Below are 16,784 nucleotides of genomic sequence, written 5' to 3'. Positions count from 1 at the left end.
AGGCAAGAGAATCGCTTAAGCCCAGGAGTTGGAGGTTGCTGTGAGCTGTGTGAGGCCACGGCACTCTACCGAGGGCCAGAAAGTGAGACTCTGTCTCTACAAAAAAAAAAAGAAAAATATCACAATTCTGGGCAGTGTCAGGCGCTCGGTGGGTAGGGCACTGGCCACATACACCAGAGCTGGTGGGTTCAAACCCGGCCCAAGCCTGTTAAAATAACAATGACAACTGCAACAAAAAAATTAGCCAGGTACCGGTAGTACCAGCTACTTCGGAGGCTGAGGCAAAAAATTTGCTTAAATCCAAGAGTCTGAGGTTGTTGCTGTGAGCTGTGATGCCATAGCACTCTACCTAGGATGACAGCTTGAGAGTCTGTCTCAAAAAAACAAACAAAAAAATCACAATTCTATGCCACATTTAGTTTCCAAACACAAATATAAGCAACTTAGCAAAATAAAAAAAAATGCATGTTTCAAGGAAAATGTTATATGAGGGAAGAATTTAAAGCTAGATAGACTTGAGAACGTACTTCTTTTGTTTGGATTTATATGGGATAGGGATGATCTGTTAACCTTTAGTTATAAAAGGATTAAATGAAGTATTAGTGTAAAGCAATTAGCATATAATAAACAGTCAGTTACAGCTACTAATTTGTCTATCTATCTTTTTTCTGGCTTATACATTTATATAACACACATACACAAGTATACCCTGCTTCAGGAACTCAGTATACAATGTAAACATGGGACTTACTTTGTATGAAAATTATTGCAGGAATTAAAAACCATTCACTTAGGCATTTATGGAAATACTATTTATACTTACCTATTTATTAATCATTTGTTTATGTAATTGAGATATATTTGCATAATGCTTCTTAGATGAAATTATAGACAGATTTGTTCTCTTCTGTCCTGGCCTGGGAATCCCCTTCTTTCATTTATCCAGAATTTATATTGAAAACTCATTACCTCTAGAGCCCTCCAGGGCTCTGTATTGGGTGCTGCTTGGATCAGGGCTGCTTAGGACAGAATCCCTAGCTTGAAGTTTTTTCTTTAATCCCAACTTTTTCTGTAAAGGGTCTGATAGTAAATATTTCAGCCTTTGTGGGTCATATGATCTTTGTCTCAACTACTCAAATACACAAAAGCCAGATATCCCTCTACTTTTACCTAAATGCATGACCAGTGTTTCAACAAAACTTGATTTATAAACAGAAGGCCACATTTGACCCTTAGACCATCGGTTCTCAACCTGTGGGTCATGACCCCTTTGGGGGTCAAACGACCCTTTCGCCGGGGTTGCCTAAGACCATCCTGCATATCAGATATTTACATTATTATTCATAACTGTAGCAAAATTACAATTATGAAGTAGCAACGAAAATAATTTTATGGTTGGGGGTCACCACAACATGAGGAAATGTATTAAAGGGTCACGGCATTAGGAAGGTTGAGAACCACTGCCTTAGACCATAGCTTGCCAACCCATAATTGAATTGGTCCTTAAAACACAGTCTTCACATCTCAAATGTTCTCTCCTTTATAAGAGAGTATAAAAAGTGAGTTTAAGGTAGGAAAACAAAATTAATATATTTTGTTTTAGAATTTGCTTTAGTAAATTTTAATTTCTGAAATAAGTTTTCTTCCCATTAATTATAAGTTATTGCCAAACCATTGTACTTTGACACAACTTATGTAATTTACTAAATGTAAACATTTAAAAGGCAAATTAAGCAATTTTTTCTCATGAAAATCATGTCCCATACATTTGCTACAACAGGGTGCTCAGTGTATGGTCATGCTCCATGTGTCCTGACATTGGTACTTAGTGATTTGTGAGTAGTGTGTTGTAGAAAAGCTATTGTACGGGTAAACCAATTATAATATGTCCGGGCAGTGTCTATATTTGCTGCTGTAATGGTTTTTGTACAGAACAGGGCAGTTGTCCCAGGTGGTTAGTAGCTTGCTTGGATCTCTTGGTATGTATTTCATTAATAATATTTGTAGCAGATATTTATTCTAATGACTTGGCCCGGTGCTCAGTCAGGAATAGTGTGGATAAGGTAATGAGAAGAGTCTAGAAAAGTCATTCTGAGAGGAATATTGAAGAGGTTTACAGATGTCTCTGGAACAATTATAAGTGAACTACAAACAAAATGCAAACTATATTTTATGCCATTTAGGAACAGAATGAGTTAAATTATCAATTAAGTATTGTGTATAATACTGTAATTTAGATTTGGTCACTTAGCTATTTTTCAGTTTCAGTTGAGGGAAGAGATCAGACCAAATATTCCCGGGGGTCTTCAAACTGTGGCCCACAGGCCACATGAGGCGGTGTGATTGTATTTGTTCCCATTTTGTTTTTTTACTTCAAAATAAGATATGTGCAGTGTGCATAGGAATTTGTTCATATATTTTTTTTTAAACTATAGTCCGGCCCTCCAATGGTCTGAGGGACAGTGAATTGGCCCCCTATTTAAAAAGTTTGAGGATGCCTGCTTTAGACAGTGAAGCAAGTCATTCTTTATGATGCATAACATAGGAATTTAAGTCTAAATTCATATTGGTATTAAGAATTTATCTCCTGGGTGGCGCCTGTGGCTCAGTGAGTAGGGCGCCAGACCCATACCCATATACCGAGGGTGGCGGGTTCAAACCCAGCCCTGGCTGAACTGCAATCAAAAAATAGCTGGGCATTGTGGCGGGTGCCTATAGTCCCAGCTGCTCAGGAGGCTGAGGCAGGAGAATTGCCGAAGCCCAAGAGCTGGAGGTTGCTGTGAGTCCTGTGACATCATGGCACTCTACCGAAGGCGGTAAAGTGAGACTCTTGTCTCTACCAAAAAAAAAAAATAAATAAATAAATAAAAAAGAAGAATTTATCTCCTGTCGTATTTACTAATGAATATTGATTATAACCATGACATCACAGCTAATACTTAGAAACTCAGTAAATAAAGTTGTACAAGAAAGGATTTTTAATTTTTGAATTGTTGGGGGGCGACTTAGAATTTTTATGAAGTTAGCAGCGGGACCAAAATCCAGCAAAGTAAAATAATTGATTCCACTCATACAACTAGATAGTGGCAAAGTTGACACTACAATTCTGGTCTTCTATTCTATAGGTTTTTTTTCTTTATTGCTTTGTATTCTTGCACTTTTAAAATTAGGTTTATGGTAGTTTTTTCCCTCATTATACTGGAAATTGTACTACGTTAATTTTAGAATTTAATAAATGCACTTTGAGAGGCGTAGGTGGGAGGATTGCCTGAACATGAGCTAGACTGTGGCTGTACATTGACTAGAAAAACTAGCTGAGGGTTGTGGTACGTGCCAGTAGTTCCACCTATGCAGGAGGATCTCTTGAGCCTGGGAGTTTGAGGTTGCAGTGAGCTGTGATTACACCACTGCACTATAGGCATGGCAACGGAGTAAGACTCTGTCTCAAAAAAAAGAGAAAAAAGTTATAGCTAAAGACTTCTTTGAAAACCATCCCATAGTGGTTTCCCACAGTTCATGCAGAATTCTTTTAGGGTTTGGTATAGTTATTCATACAAGAAGAAAAGTAGGTAAAAGCAAAACAGCCTGATATTCTAATACCAAATCTTTGAGATACACACTTTGCTATTCACTTCTTTAGGATTTACTAAAACATAAAAGGTCTTTTTAAAAATGTTTATTTTTGCATTGGTACTTGTTAAACGAGTTTAAATATATGGGTTTAAAAGGCAGGTGCTTTCTTTAAGATGCATCATAAATTGTTATTCCAGTGAATGGAAGTGTTCAACATAGAAATACCTGTGGAAGCAACATTGAGAACAGATTATGTAACATCTGTTTTTCTGCATTGGTACTTATTATGACAGGCAAATCTAAGTGTGGTTTAAATAGTAGTTTCTTTAATTAAATTCTAAATATGAGCATTATAATTAATTAATGGAGATACTATCTTTGCAATGGCATTTAAAAATAAAAATCAACTGATTTTTTTTTTTTTACCTATTACCAAAATCTGGCTAGAAAATTCTTCAGAGCTAAGCAGATACAGGTAAAACTTATATTGCAAACATAGGTACAATCCTAAGATGGAATTTTCACTTGCCATATTTTAGGGGTAGCAAACGTGAAGCTTTGAAAGATTAAAATAAAATCTTGTTACTATTTCTTTTTTACTCTATTATTTTTCTCTGTATTTTTTTTGGTTAACATTTCTAAACATTTTTCTTTGTTCAGAGTAGGCTAGGCTGCTATACCCAAATATATGGGAAACAGAATATAAGATAAATAGATTGAATTTATCTCTTGGTTCATTCATATAGTTAACAGATATTTATGGAACATTTACTATATGCCAGAAATTATGCTTGGTGTGCTTGACTTAGCAGGTAATTAGAACTAAACTATAAAATACGATTATTTTCGTTAAGAGTATGGAAGCATTTAAAGTCTTTGATAGATCTTAACAAAGGTTATAGTCATATATCCCTAACACCTTTGCTCAAATACCCATTTCACTGTATCCTTGGCAATTTTAGGTAGTTTCCTTTTTTTTTTGAGACAAAGTCTCACTATGTTGCCCTCAGTTGAGCCCAACCTCAAACTCTTGGGCTTAAGAGATTCTCTTGCCTCAGCCTCCCGAGTAGCTGGGTGTAGCAGCCCTTATAGCCTATGGCTAGGAAGAGTGAGAATTATAATATCTGTATAGCTCAATAATGGAACACCTTGGTGAAAAGGGCATGGAGAGGGATTTAGCTTTCCTAACAAGCATGAGAGCTCCCGAGATGAGAGCATTGGTGAATTGGCAGTCTGTACACCTGTGGTGTTGAGAGGCAGCCTTATATTAGGCTGGAGGAGAAGGCAGTTGGGAGGATGTGCATTCTGTCATGGACCCGCTTACTCTGACTCTATCTCTTCTCCTGCCTGCAGAACGCCAACACGGCGTCTCTGTGCTGAAGATTACCACGCTGTACTAAAGACTGAGATCTTTCTATTCTAACACTGCTTTAAACTCTCTAAGACTCTCTCTCTCTCTCCTGCTAAAGTACATAGCCCTCGAACACCTAAGACCAATTGTTCCTGAGCAAGTTAGTATAGTGGTCCACGTCCGGAACTTAGTTAGGGTGGGTGTGAGACCTGAGACCAGGCCAGTCCCCGGCCCTGGCAAGCGGTGGCAGTGGTGGGCTGTGACAGCTGGGACTACAGGTACCTGACACAACGCCTGGCTATTTTTGTTGTAGTTGTCATTGTTGTTTTTAGCTGGCCCAGGCTGGGTTCTAACCCACCTTCGGTGTATGTGGCCAGTGCCCTACCCACTGAACTATGGGCACTGCCCCGTCTGCAACAGAGCAGTTAAAAAAAACAAAACAGAATAAAAACTAAAACATAAAGGTAAAGGAAACTGAAAATTTTTTTGTTTCTTTGATTAGCATTTTTTGAATACTAGTGGAGTTATATAGTTTATTATGTTTTTGGTTATAGCACTAGTTATAATAGGTGACACTTGTCAGACACATACTGTATATTAGGCATTGTGCAGAGTACTTAACACAGATTATCTTATTCAGTCCTCACAATGATATAAGGTAGAGTTGTGAATGAGTAACTTTTCCAAGGCTGCACGGTTATTGTGAGTAATAGGACTTGGGTTTTAACACAGGTGGTCAGGTTCTAGAACTCAGAATCTTTGCTGGTATGCTGTATAATAAATGTTTTGCATATTTTTCTTTTTCTGTATTGCCAGGTGATGCCTTTATTACTTTTCAATATTTCTTTAGTTACTGTTAACTGGTTTGCTTTTTTTTTTTCTTGAGACAAGGTCTCGCTCTGTTGCCTGGGCTAGAGTGCAGTGGCATCATCATTGCTCACTGCAACGCTCAAGCCATCCTCCCAACTCATCCATAGTTAGAACTAAACTATATAATATGATTATTTTTGTTGGGATTATTTCCCATTAGTAGTTGGGATTGCGGGCAGGCTAATTTTTAAATTCCTTTGTAGAGACTGAGTCTTGCTATGTTGCCCAGGTCGCTCTTGAACTCCTGGCCTCAAGCAATTTGCCACCTTGGCCTACCAAAATGCTGGGATTACAGGTGTGGTCTGCTGCATCTGGCTTGTTTTATTTTTATAGAGGAAATTTTCTGTTTTAAAATGTATTCATTCTAAGAACATCTTTAGAATATCTTTTATAAAGATATTCTTTATAAAAGATATTCTCTTAATTAAAAAGAGAAATTCACAGCGCTCCCTCTGAGAACTTTTACCCCACCCTTGAGATCTCCAGTGTTGAGAGCTGCATGTTTGGCTCCTCCAGACACTGTGCCTTCATCTTCACACCTGCAGGCTTCTTCCTTTCTAATCCTTCATATAAACGTTGTGTGATATATTGTTCTATTATAAATGAACTGTACAAAAACTTTTAAAAATTGTTTTGTGCTGGTAACTGGAATTACATTGCTCCTTTCACTTAACAAGAGAATCAGCATGTTTGCAGAAGTAATATTTATTTTAACACATAACTATTATACAACATTAAGCTTTAGATGAAGGTTTTATAGGTTAATACAAGACACATAGGAAATAGCATATAATTCCTATCCTCAGCTTTACTGTGTATAGTAACACACAACTAAATAAGTAGAGGTACCAAAGAGCTGCTGAGGAATGTTACTTGATACTCCATATGAAATATGACTGCTTATTTTGACTTTAGGAGTATAATATTGGGTATTCATAGATGAGTTTTTAAATTTGATCATAGAATAAATAAGAGACTTATCCACATTTGATATTTAGTATTGAATAGTGCTGCTGACCAAATCGAAGAACATTTATGCCTACCCCATTTCGGCTGTAATGCTTTATGTGTGGGATGAGATGTTAACTGGATTTTCATACTTATTTTTTCATGATTTCATGATACTTTATTTGCTATAATCCATTCTGTGTGATTATAGAAATGGCAAATAATCAACTTGATAAAAAGCAAAAAACCTTCATCATCTTCATGAATCAGTGAAAAATAGTTTGAAAGCTGTCTTTTCTAGAATTCATGCTTTATACAAAAGAAAATTGAAAGTAATCACCCAGGTCAAGGACAAATGTAAAATAAAATAGCACCTTTAGATTAGATCTTTTGATCACATGAAGACTGATTTTTTTTTTTTTTTTTTTTTTTTTTTGTGGGTTTTGGCCGGGGCTGGGTATGAACCTGCCACCTTCGGCATATGGGACTGGCGCCCTACCACTTTGAGCCACAGGCGCCGCCCGAAGACTGATTGTTTTATAAAAATCAAAAGGTTTTCCACATCTTTCTGCCTTTGTAATATGTAGTGCTGCCCAAACCACTTTAAGTTACCTTTAAATTTTGTAAGAGATCCAGGTAAATCTGAGCAGTGGATGGAGCTTTACTCTCAGATGGAAGATCCCTTAAAAGAATGCTGTATTTTACATATTTAATTTGTGTGGCTATGAAGTTCTGAAAAGCATAACCTGTAACTTTCATGAGATCCTTTAATTGGGGTCAAGGCCAGCGGCTGTCTTTACCTATTAAACTTATTCCATTAATAGCAGTTGCGATTTTTTTCTAATATGTACTTCATATGCATTTCAGTAAAAATTTCTTTTTGTTTTGTGATTCTGGTCTTACAATAAGGAAAACATGATAGTGTCTTTAAAAATATTGTTCTCCATTATGAAATTTGTATTCATTGTAGAAAATTTAGAATGAAGATAAGGGAAAGAACAGAAATGAAAAGCATCCATAATTCCACCAGTTAGAGGCAGCTGCTGCTGATATTTTAGTGTGATGCTTTTAGACTTTCCTCTCTGTATATACTATTTTGTTCAATGAGAATGTGTTCATTCTACAGTTTTTTTAGTGTCTGTTATATGCCAAGTACCATTGTAGATGTTGGAAATGAATGTGATCCCTGTTAAAATGGAACTTTATTAGGTGAAATATATAGTTTTCTGCATACCGTTTAGTGTGTGTTATGTATATATATATATATTTTTTTTAGGACAGAGTCTCACTTTGTGACCCTGGGTAGAGTGCCGTGGCATCACAGCAACCATCCAACTCCTGGGCTTAGGCGATTCTCTTGCCTCAAGCCTGCCGAGTAGCTGGGACTACAGGCTCCTGCCACAGTGCCCAGCTATTTTTTGTTGCAGTTTGGCTGGGGCCAGGTTCGAACCTGCCACCCTCGGTATATGGGGCCAGCGCCCTACTCACTGAGCCACAGGCGCTGTCCTGTTTAGTATATTTGAATGATAATTTTGTAATCTGCTATTTTGACTTAATGCATTTTAAATATTTTTCTGTTAGGTGATTAAACACAAGATTATTACATTGTTAAGATAATAATTGTGATTAAATGAATCAAACAATATTGGAAAGCTTATAATGGAGGAAAGACTAGGCATTGCCATCCCTTTTTCTCTGTGGGTCCTCCTCTCTCAAAGCAACCATTTTTAATTACTTTTATTCACTACTCTGTGGTTATCATCAAATCTCTGAATTTATATCACTTTCTATTAATCACCTTTAGAGGTGTTCCTGCTGAAGTAGCTCCTTAAAATCTCTGTGCCTGTCTTCCCTTCCTCTTGGTCTCCTCTCCTGGTTATACTGTTAAGAGTCTTTTATCGACCATGCTGTGTGTGGTCCTCCCTTCCTAGATGTGATCCCCACACAGGGCTTCTTGGCTTCTCACCCTGTAAGATGAGGACAGTAGAGTTCCCTCCGTCTCAAATGATGCCAGCTCTCACTTTAATTTTGTCAACAGTGCTTCTATTTACTTGGTGTTTGTTAAACAAAGCTTTTTGTTTATGTTCTGTAGTGGAATTTAAATGATGAAAATACTTAAAACCTTTTTTCACTGGAGCTATTGTTTAGATTAGTAGAAAAGATTAGATTTCTTTTTCATGGCATAAAAAGATAAATCACTCTACTATTTCAAACACAGGGATTTAATGCATAGAATTGGTTAGAAAGTGGAGAAGCACAAGGAAGGAAAGGATCACCTTGAGAGCAGGGAGCTGCTGCTTGTTCATGGAGACTGGCTAGTTGTTACTTTTGATCAGCTGCTGCTGGGAGTATGCTCACTGCCGCTGCCTCAGTGCCACCTGGGGTGCTGCCTAATGCAAGAAATCAGGAGGTGTCTGCCTGCTTCTTTTTTTCCAGAAGTCTGGGAAGGTCGTTTGTTCTTAAGGCCACAACAGAGAGCACACAAGTGTAGGGGTGGAACTGACCATCAAAAGGCAGCTAACTTGCCTGTGGTTCAAGTTCATGAGCTATCTACTACTGCAAGTAAAATGTTTCTGCTGAATTTAAATACTTTTATGCTTTATTAATTGCCTTTACCCCATTATTAAGTATTTTCAAGCTTTTAGTCATTTTGTCTTTTCTTTCAGTTACAGTTTTGTTATTCCAGAGATGTTTCTTTCTTAGAGCATTCTATGGTTCTTACCTTCTGTATAAAGCTCTGTTTCCAACTGTTATCCTGGTTGGATCTGGATTCCATACTTTTCTTTCTTCTCTTCCCCTCTTTTATTTCTTTTGGCTTATTTTCTCACTTTGCAGGGATACCTCCCTAAGTCACTTCCTAAGCATGTGCGTAAATGATATGCATGCCTGGGTGTATGGAAATGCTATTGCTCTGGACCTATATTGAATGGTTTGGCTGTATATACAATTTTAGCAGTGATTCTCTCTCAATGTTAAAAAGTTTATTCCTTTATCTTCTACTAACCACCGTTACTGATAAAAGATCTGATATTGTTCTGATTCTAGTTTTCCTTGTTAATTGGTCTGTCTGCCACTGGAAACTTTTAGAATTAAAAAAATTTTTTTTGGTCTAAAACTTCACAGTAGATATCTAATTACTTTTATTTTAAATTTTTTGCCACTTCCCTCCGCTTTGCAATTGATTGTGATGGACACTTTGTGATCACTTTCAATCTGAAAACCTGTCTTCTTCTATACAAGGAAATTTGATCTTTTTTTATTTTATTTTTTTAAATTAATTAATTTTTTATTGTTAAATCATAGCTGTGTACATTTGTGCAATCAAGGGGTACAATGTGCTAGTTTCATATATAATCTGAAATATTCTCATCAAACTGTTCAACGTAGCCTTCATAGCATTTTCTTAGTTATTGTATTCTGCATTTAGTAGGTTTTGCCTGTAGCCATTCTAAGATGCACCGTAGGTGTGGCCCCACCATCCCTCCACCATAACCTCCCTCCTCCCTTCCCCTCCCTTGGCCCTTTCCCCATAGTCTTGTGCTATAGTTGGGTTATAGCCTTCATGTGAAATCTATAAATTAGCTTCATAGCAGGGCTGACTACATTGGATACTTTTTCTTCCATTCTTGAGATACTTTGCTAAGAAGAATATGTTCCAGCTCCATCCATGTAAGCATGAAAGAGGTAAAGTCTCCATCTTTCTTTAAGGCTGCATAATATTCCATGGTATACATGTACCAGAATTTGCTAGTCCACTCGTGGGTCTATGGGCACTTGGGCTTCTTCCACGACTTAGCAATTATGAATTGGGCTGCAATAAACATTCTGGTACACATGTCTTTGTTATATTGTGATTTTTGATCTTCTGGGTATATACCTAGTAAAGGAATTATAGGATCGAATGGCAGGTCTATTTTTAATCTCTAAGTATTCTCCGAACATCCTTCCAGAAGGAACGTATTAGTGTGCATTCCCACTAGCAGTGTAGAAGTGTGCCCTTTTCTCCACATCCATGCCAAAATCTCTGGTTTTGGGATTTTGTTATGTGGGCTACTCTTACTGAGGTTAGGTGATATCTCAGAGTAGTTTTGATTTGCATTTCTCTGATGATTAAGGATGATGAGCTTTTTTTTATGTGTCTGTAGATTGTGCGTCTGTCTTCTTTAGAGAAGTTTCTCTTCAAGTCCTTTGCCCACCCTTAGATGGGATCACTTGTTCTTTTCTTGCTAATACAGTTGAGTTCTCTGTGGATTCTGGTTATTAAACCTTTATTGGAGGTATAACCTGCAAATATTTTCTCCCATTCTGAGGGCTGTCTGCTTGCTTTACTTACTATGTTCTTGGCTGTGCAGAAGCTTTTTAGTTTGATCAGGTCCCAGTAATGTATTTGATACTGATTCAATTGCCTGGGGAGTTGTCCTCATAAAGTATTCACCCAGGCCAATTCCTTCAAGAGTTTTCCTTGCACTTTCTTCAAGTATTTTTATAGTTTCATGTCTTAAGCTTAAATCTTTTATCCAGTGAGAGTCTATCTTAGTTAATGGTGAAAGGTGTGGGTCCAGTTTCAGTCTTTTACAGATCTCCAGCCAGTTCACCCAGCCCCATTTGATAAATAGGGAATCTTTTCCCCACTGGATGTTTTTAATTGGCTTGTCAAAGATCAAATAACGGTAAGTAGCTGGATTCATCTCTTGGTTCTCTGTTCTGTTCCAGACATCTACTTCTCTGTTTTTGTGCCAGTACCATGCTCTTTTGATCACTATTGATTTATAGTACAGTCTCAGGTCTGGTAGCGTGATTCCTCCTGCTTTGTTTTTATTTCTGAGTAATGTTTTGGCTATTTGAGTTTTTTCCTGATTCCATATAAAATGAAGTATTATTTTTTCAAGATCTTTAAAATATGACAATGGAGCTTTAATAGGAATTGCATTAAAATTATATATTGCTTTGAGTAGTATAGACACTTTAACGATGTTGATTCTTCTCAGCCATGAACATGGTATGTTTTTCCATTTGTTAACATCTTCAGCTATTTCTTTACTTAAAGTTTCATAGTTCTCTTTATAGAGACCTTTCACGTCCTCTGTTAGGTATACGCCCAAATATTTCATCTTCTTTGGCACTACTGTGAAAGGAATAGAGTCCTTGACTGTTTGTTCGCCTTGGTTATTGTTGGTATATATAAAGGCTACAGATATATGGGTGTTGATTTTGTAGCCCAAGACATTGCTGTATTCCTTGATCACTTCTAAAAGTTTCGTAGTAGAATCCTAGTGTTTTCCAGATATACGATCATGTCATCTGTGAAGAGTGAAAGTTTGATCTCTTCTGACCCTATGTGGATACCCTTGATCGCCTTTTCTTCCCTAATTGCAATGGCTATAACTTCCATTACAATGTTAAAGAGCAATGGAGACAATAGGTAACCTTGCCTGGTTTCTGATCTAAGTGGAAATGATTTCAATTTAACTCCATTTAATATGACATTGGCTGTGGGTTTGCTGTAGATGGCCTCTATTTGTTTAAGAAATGTCCCTTCTATACCAATTTTCTTAAGTGTTCTGATCATGAAGGGATGCTGGATATTATCAAAAGCTTTTTCTGCATCAATTGAGAGAATCATATGGTCTTTATTTTTTAGTTTGTTTATGTGCTGAATTACATTTATAGATTTACATATATTGAACAAGCCTTGAGAGCCTGGGATAAATCCCACTTGGTCATGGTGTATAATTTTTTTGATGTGTTGTTGGATTCTGTTTGTTAGGATCTTATTGGGTATTTTTGCATCAATATTCATTAGTGATATTGGTCTATGATTTTCTTTTCCTGTTGGGTCTTTCTCTTGTTTAGGGATCAAGGTGATGTTTGCTTCATAGAATGTGTTGGGTAATATTCCTTCTTTTTCTATATTTTGGAAGAGGTTTAGTAATATAGGTACTAGTTCTTCTTTAAAAGTTTGGTAGAATTCTGACATAAAGCCATCTGGTCCTGGGCTTTTCTTTTTAGAGAAATTTTGTGTAGTTGATGCTATTTCAGAACTTTGATATAGGCCTGCTCAACATTTCCACTTCGTTCTCACTAAGTCTTGGTAGGTGGCGTACTTCCAAGTATTGGTCGATTTCTTTCAGATATTCATAGTTCTGAGAGTAAAGTTTCATGTAATAATTCGTTAAGGATTTTTTGAATTTCTGAGGGGTCTGTTGTTATTTCATCTTTACCATTTCTGATTGATGAAATTAGAGATTTTACTCTTTTTTTTCCTGGTTAGGTGGGCCAAAGATTTACTATTTTATTGACCTTTTCAAAAAACCAACTTTTTGATTTATTGATCTGTTGTATAATTCTTTTGTTTTCAATTTCATTTAATTTTGCTCTGATTTTGGTTATTTCTTTTCTTCTACTGGGTTTGGGTTGGAATGTTCTTCCTTCTCCAGTTGCTTGAGATGTCTCATTAAGTTGTTAACTTCCTTTTTTTCTGTTTTCTTGAGGAAGTCTTGCAGTGCTATAAATTTCCCTCTTAGAATTGCCTTTGCAGTATCCCAGAGGTTCTGATAATTTGTGTCTTCATTGTTGTTTTGTTCCAAAAATTTGGTGATTTCCTTTTTAATCTCGTCTATAACCCATCTATCCTTCAGCATAAGGTTATTTAGCTTCCATGTTCTTGTATGGGTATGCAGATTCCTGTTGTTATTGAGTTCAACTTTTATTCCATGATGGTCTGAGAAGATGCAAGGAATAATTTCTGTTTTTTAAAATTTGCTGAGGTTAGATTTGTGGCCTAGGATGTGGTCGTTTTGGAGTATGTTCCGTGGGCTGATGAGAAGGATGTGTATTCAGTTTTGTTGGGATGAAATGTTCTGTAGATGTCTGTTAAGTCCAGATGTTGAATGCTTAAGTTTAAATCTAAGATTTCGTTGCTTAGCTTCTTTCTGGAGGATCTATCCAGCCTTGCTAAAGGGGTGTTAAAATCTCCAACTATGGCGAGGCGGAGCAAGATGGCAGCCGAGTAACAGCTTCCTTGCATCTGGGCACCGTGAGTCTGGGGAGATAGGACTCCAGACATCTCTGGCTGGTGGGAACTGCCTATCATCACTCCTATGGGGATACAGGGAGTCAGCGAGAGACTTCTGTACCCCAAGAGGAGGACTAAAACAGTGGAAAACTGGCAAGTGGTCGCGTGTGTTCAATCCGTCTAAACCCGCCCACAACTGTAAGTTCAGTAGCAGCGAGACTGCAAACCAGAAAGGCCTTACCTGTGAACTGTTTTGATGTCCTTGGACTTGGCACTGAGTTGAACTGCCTTGGGGAAGGCCTGAGCGGGAGTGCGGAGAACTGTGGCCATTGTGTAGGGCCCCAGTCTGAGCCGCTGAGCCAGACGGAGCTAATAGTGTTTGGCGGCGGGTCACACGGATCCATTGCCAGTGATCTGCCCCGGAAAGCTCCGCCCTCAGGGTCGCAGAGCTAGAAACGGGTGGGGTGGGAGCTGGTAACCCAGCAACCAAGTAGCCTAAGTGTGGGGTCTGAGCCGCCTTGCAGCCCTAACCCTCAGGGGCAGAGTGAGACCAGTTTTGGCACACTGGGTAAGTGGATAGCCACTTCAGCAGTAATTCCAGCGAGAAAGCTGGGAAAGCTTCTGCTCAGCAAGTTTACAAGTTCAAAGTGCCTTTTAAGTAGGCTGAAGAGAGATTTAGGGTGTCTACAAGCTGGGGTTTGAGAAATCAGCAGCCTCCAGTCGTATCAGAACTGTGACTAACATCTCATACCCCAGAAGACCACGTGTTGCCCAGACAATATTTAATAACATATACAAACTGCTTTGTTTTTGGTTGTGTATTTTTTTCTTTTTTCTTGTTTGGTTGTTTTTTTTGTTTGTTTATTTTGACGTTGCTGATGTTCTTTTGTTTTTTCAATTTCAATCTTTTCCATACAGATCCCTTTTTCTTTCTCAATTTTCCTAGTTTAATTGTAATTTCCCATTGCTGCCTTTTTTAATAACTACAACTTCATTTTTGCTAGTGTTTCTACCGCTATCATTTGGTTTTTCACCCAATTTTATCCCCGTAAAGTTTTCTGTTTGCTTGTTTTGGTTTGATTTATAGCATTTTTGTCTTTCCTCTCTACTTGGTGGAAGTGGGGTACTGTGTCTGATCAGTTTAGCAAAGAGCTGCTGACCTCAAGGGAACCACGCAACTGGGCACCCCCAGAAGGTGGGGTTTTTTAAGGTTGTGTCAAAGTACCCTACTGTACACCTATATTGCCCTGTCTCCCTCTTTCTGTGCCTCTCTTCTGTTTGTCAAGATTCCTTATCCCCACCCCCTCTCCTTTCTCTATCTTTCTTTTTTTTCTTATCACTCGGTCCTCCTTTCTTTCATCCCTTTCTTGCTCTTCAACCTTCTCACCCTTCTGGTCCTGTAACCCTTAGTCCACAGGCACAAGAACTTAAAGAGCAAGAGGAAGTGAAAGGAAAATTAGGGCAAGGAAACAGATAAAGAAATCACTCATGAGCAAGAATCAGCAGAAAACTCCAGGCAACATGAAGAACCAGTCTAGAACAACCCCAGTAAGGCACCATGAGGTAGCTACTGCAGATGATTCCACCAGTATAGAAATGTTAGGAATGACAGAAAGGGAATTTAGAATACACATGTTGAAAACAATGAAAGAAATGATGGAAACAATGAAGGAAATTGCTAATAAAGTGGAAAATAACCAAAAGGAAATCCAAAAACAGAAAGAAATAAGAGATGAACGATATGAAGAATATAAAAAGGATATAGCAGAGCTGAAGGAACTGAAACAGTCAATTTAGGGAACTTAAAGATGCAATGGAAAGTATCAGCAACAAGTTAGACCATGCAGAAGAAAGAATTTCAGAGGTAGAAGACAAAGTTCTTGAGATAACTCAGACAGTAAAAGAGGCAGAAAAAAAGAGAGAGAAAGCAGAACGTTCACTGTCAGAATTATGGGACTTTATGAAGCATTCCAACATACGAGTTATAGAAATTCCAGAAGGGGAAGAAGAATGCCCCAGAGGAATGGAAGCCATACTAGAGAATATTATAAAAGAAAATTTCCCAAACATCACCAAAGATTCTGACACACTGCTTTCAGAGGGCTATCGGACCCCGGGTTGCCTCAACTCTAACCGAGCTTCTCCAAGACACATTGTGATGAACCTGTCCAAAGTCAAGACAAAAGAAAAGATTCTGCAAGCTGCCAGGAGTAAGCGCCAGTTGACCTACAGGGGCAAATCCATCAGAGTGACTGCAGACTTCTCTTATGAAACTTTCCAAGCAAGAAGACAATGGTCATCTACCTTTAATCTACTTAAACAGAACAATTTTCAGCCCAGAATTCTGTACCCTGCTAAGCTAAGCTTCAAAATTGACGGAGAAATCAAATCATTTACGGATATACAAACATTGAGGAACTTCGCCACAACAAGACCAGCTCTAGAGGAAATACTTCAACCTGTTCTGCACACTGACCACCACAATGGATCAGCAGCAAAGTAAGAACTCAGAAATCAAAGGACAGAACCTAACCTCCACACTGATGCAAAAGATAAAACTAAGCAATGGACTCTCACCACATAAGACGAATAGAATACTACCACACTTATCAATTATCTCAATAAATGTTAATGGCTTGAATTCCCCACTGAAGAGACATAGATTGGCTGACTGGATTAAAAAACACAAGCCATCCATTTGCCGTCTGCAAGAAACACACCTGGCTTCAAAAGACAAATTAAAGCTCCGAGTCAAGGGTTGGAAGACAATTTTTCAGGCAAATGGAATTCAGAAGAAAAGAGGAGTTGCAATCTTATTTTCAGATACATGTGGATTTAAAGCAACTAAAGTCAAAAAAGACAAAGATGGTCACTTTATATTGGTCAAGGGAAAACTACAACAAGAAGACATTTCAATTCTAAATATTTATGCACCCAATGTAAATGCTCCCAGATTCTTGAAGCAGACCTTACTCAGTCTGAGCAATATGATATCTGATAATACCATCATAACAGGGGACTTCAACA

At 37.8% G+C, this 16,784-nt stretch overlaps 1 protein-coding gene across 5 annotated transcripts in view; it reads left to right on the top strand.

Moving 5' to 3' along the window:
• The window catches only part of RNGTT (RNA guanylyltransferase and 5'-phosphatase), a 425,603-nt gene that overhangs the window by 102,146 nt on the left and 306,673 nt on the right, over positions 1–16,784 (top strand). The window lies entirely within an intron of this gene.

Source organism: Nycticebus coucang, chromosome 5 (genome assembly GCF_027406575.1).
Source record: "Nycticebus coucang isolate mNycCou1 chromosome 5, mNycCou1.pri, whole genome shotgun sequence".
NCBI lineage: Eukaryota > Metazoa > Chordata > Mammalia > Primates > Lorisidae > Nycticebus > Nycticebus coucang.
Note: the sequence above shows the minus strand (reverse complement) of the source record. Positions and strands in the feature narration are given on the sequence as shown.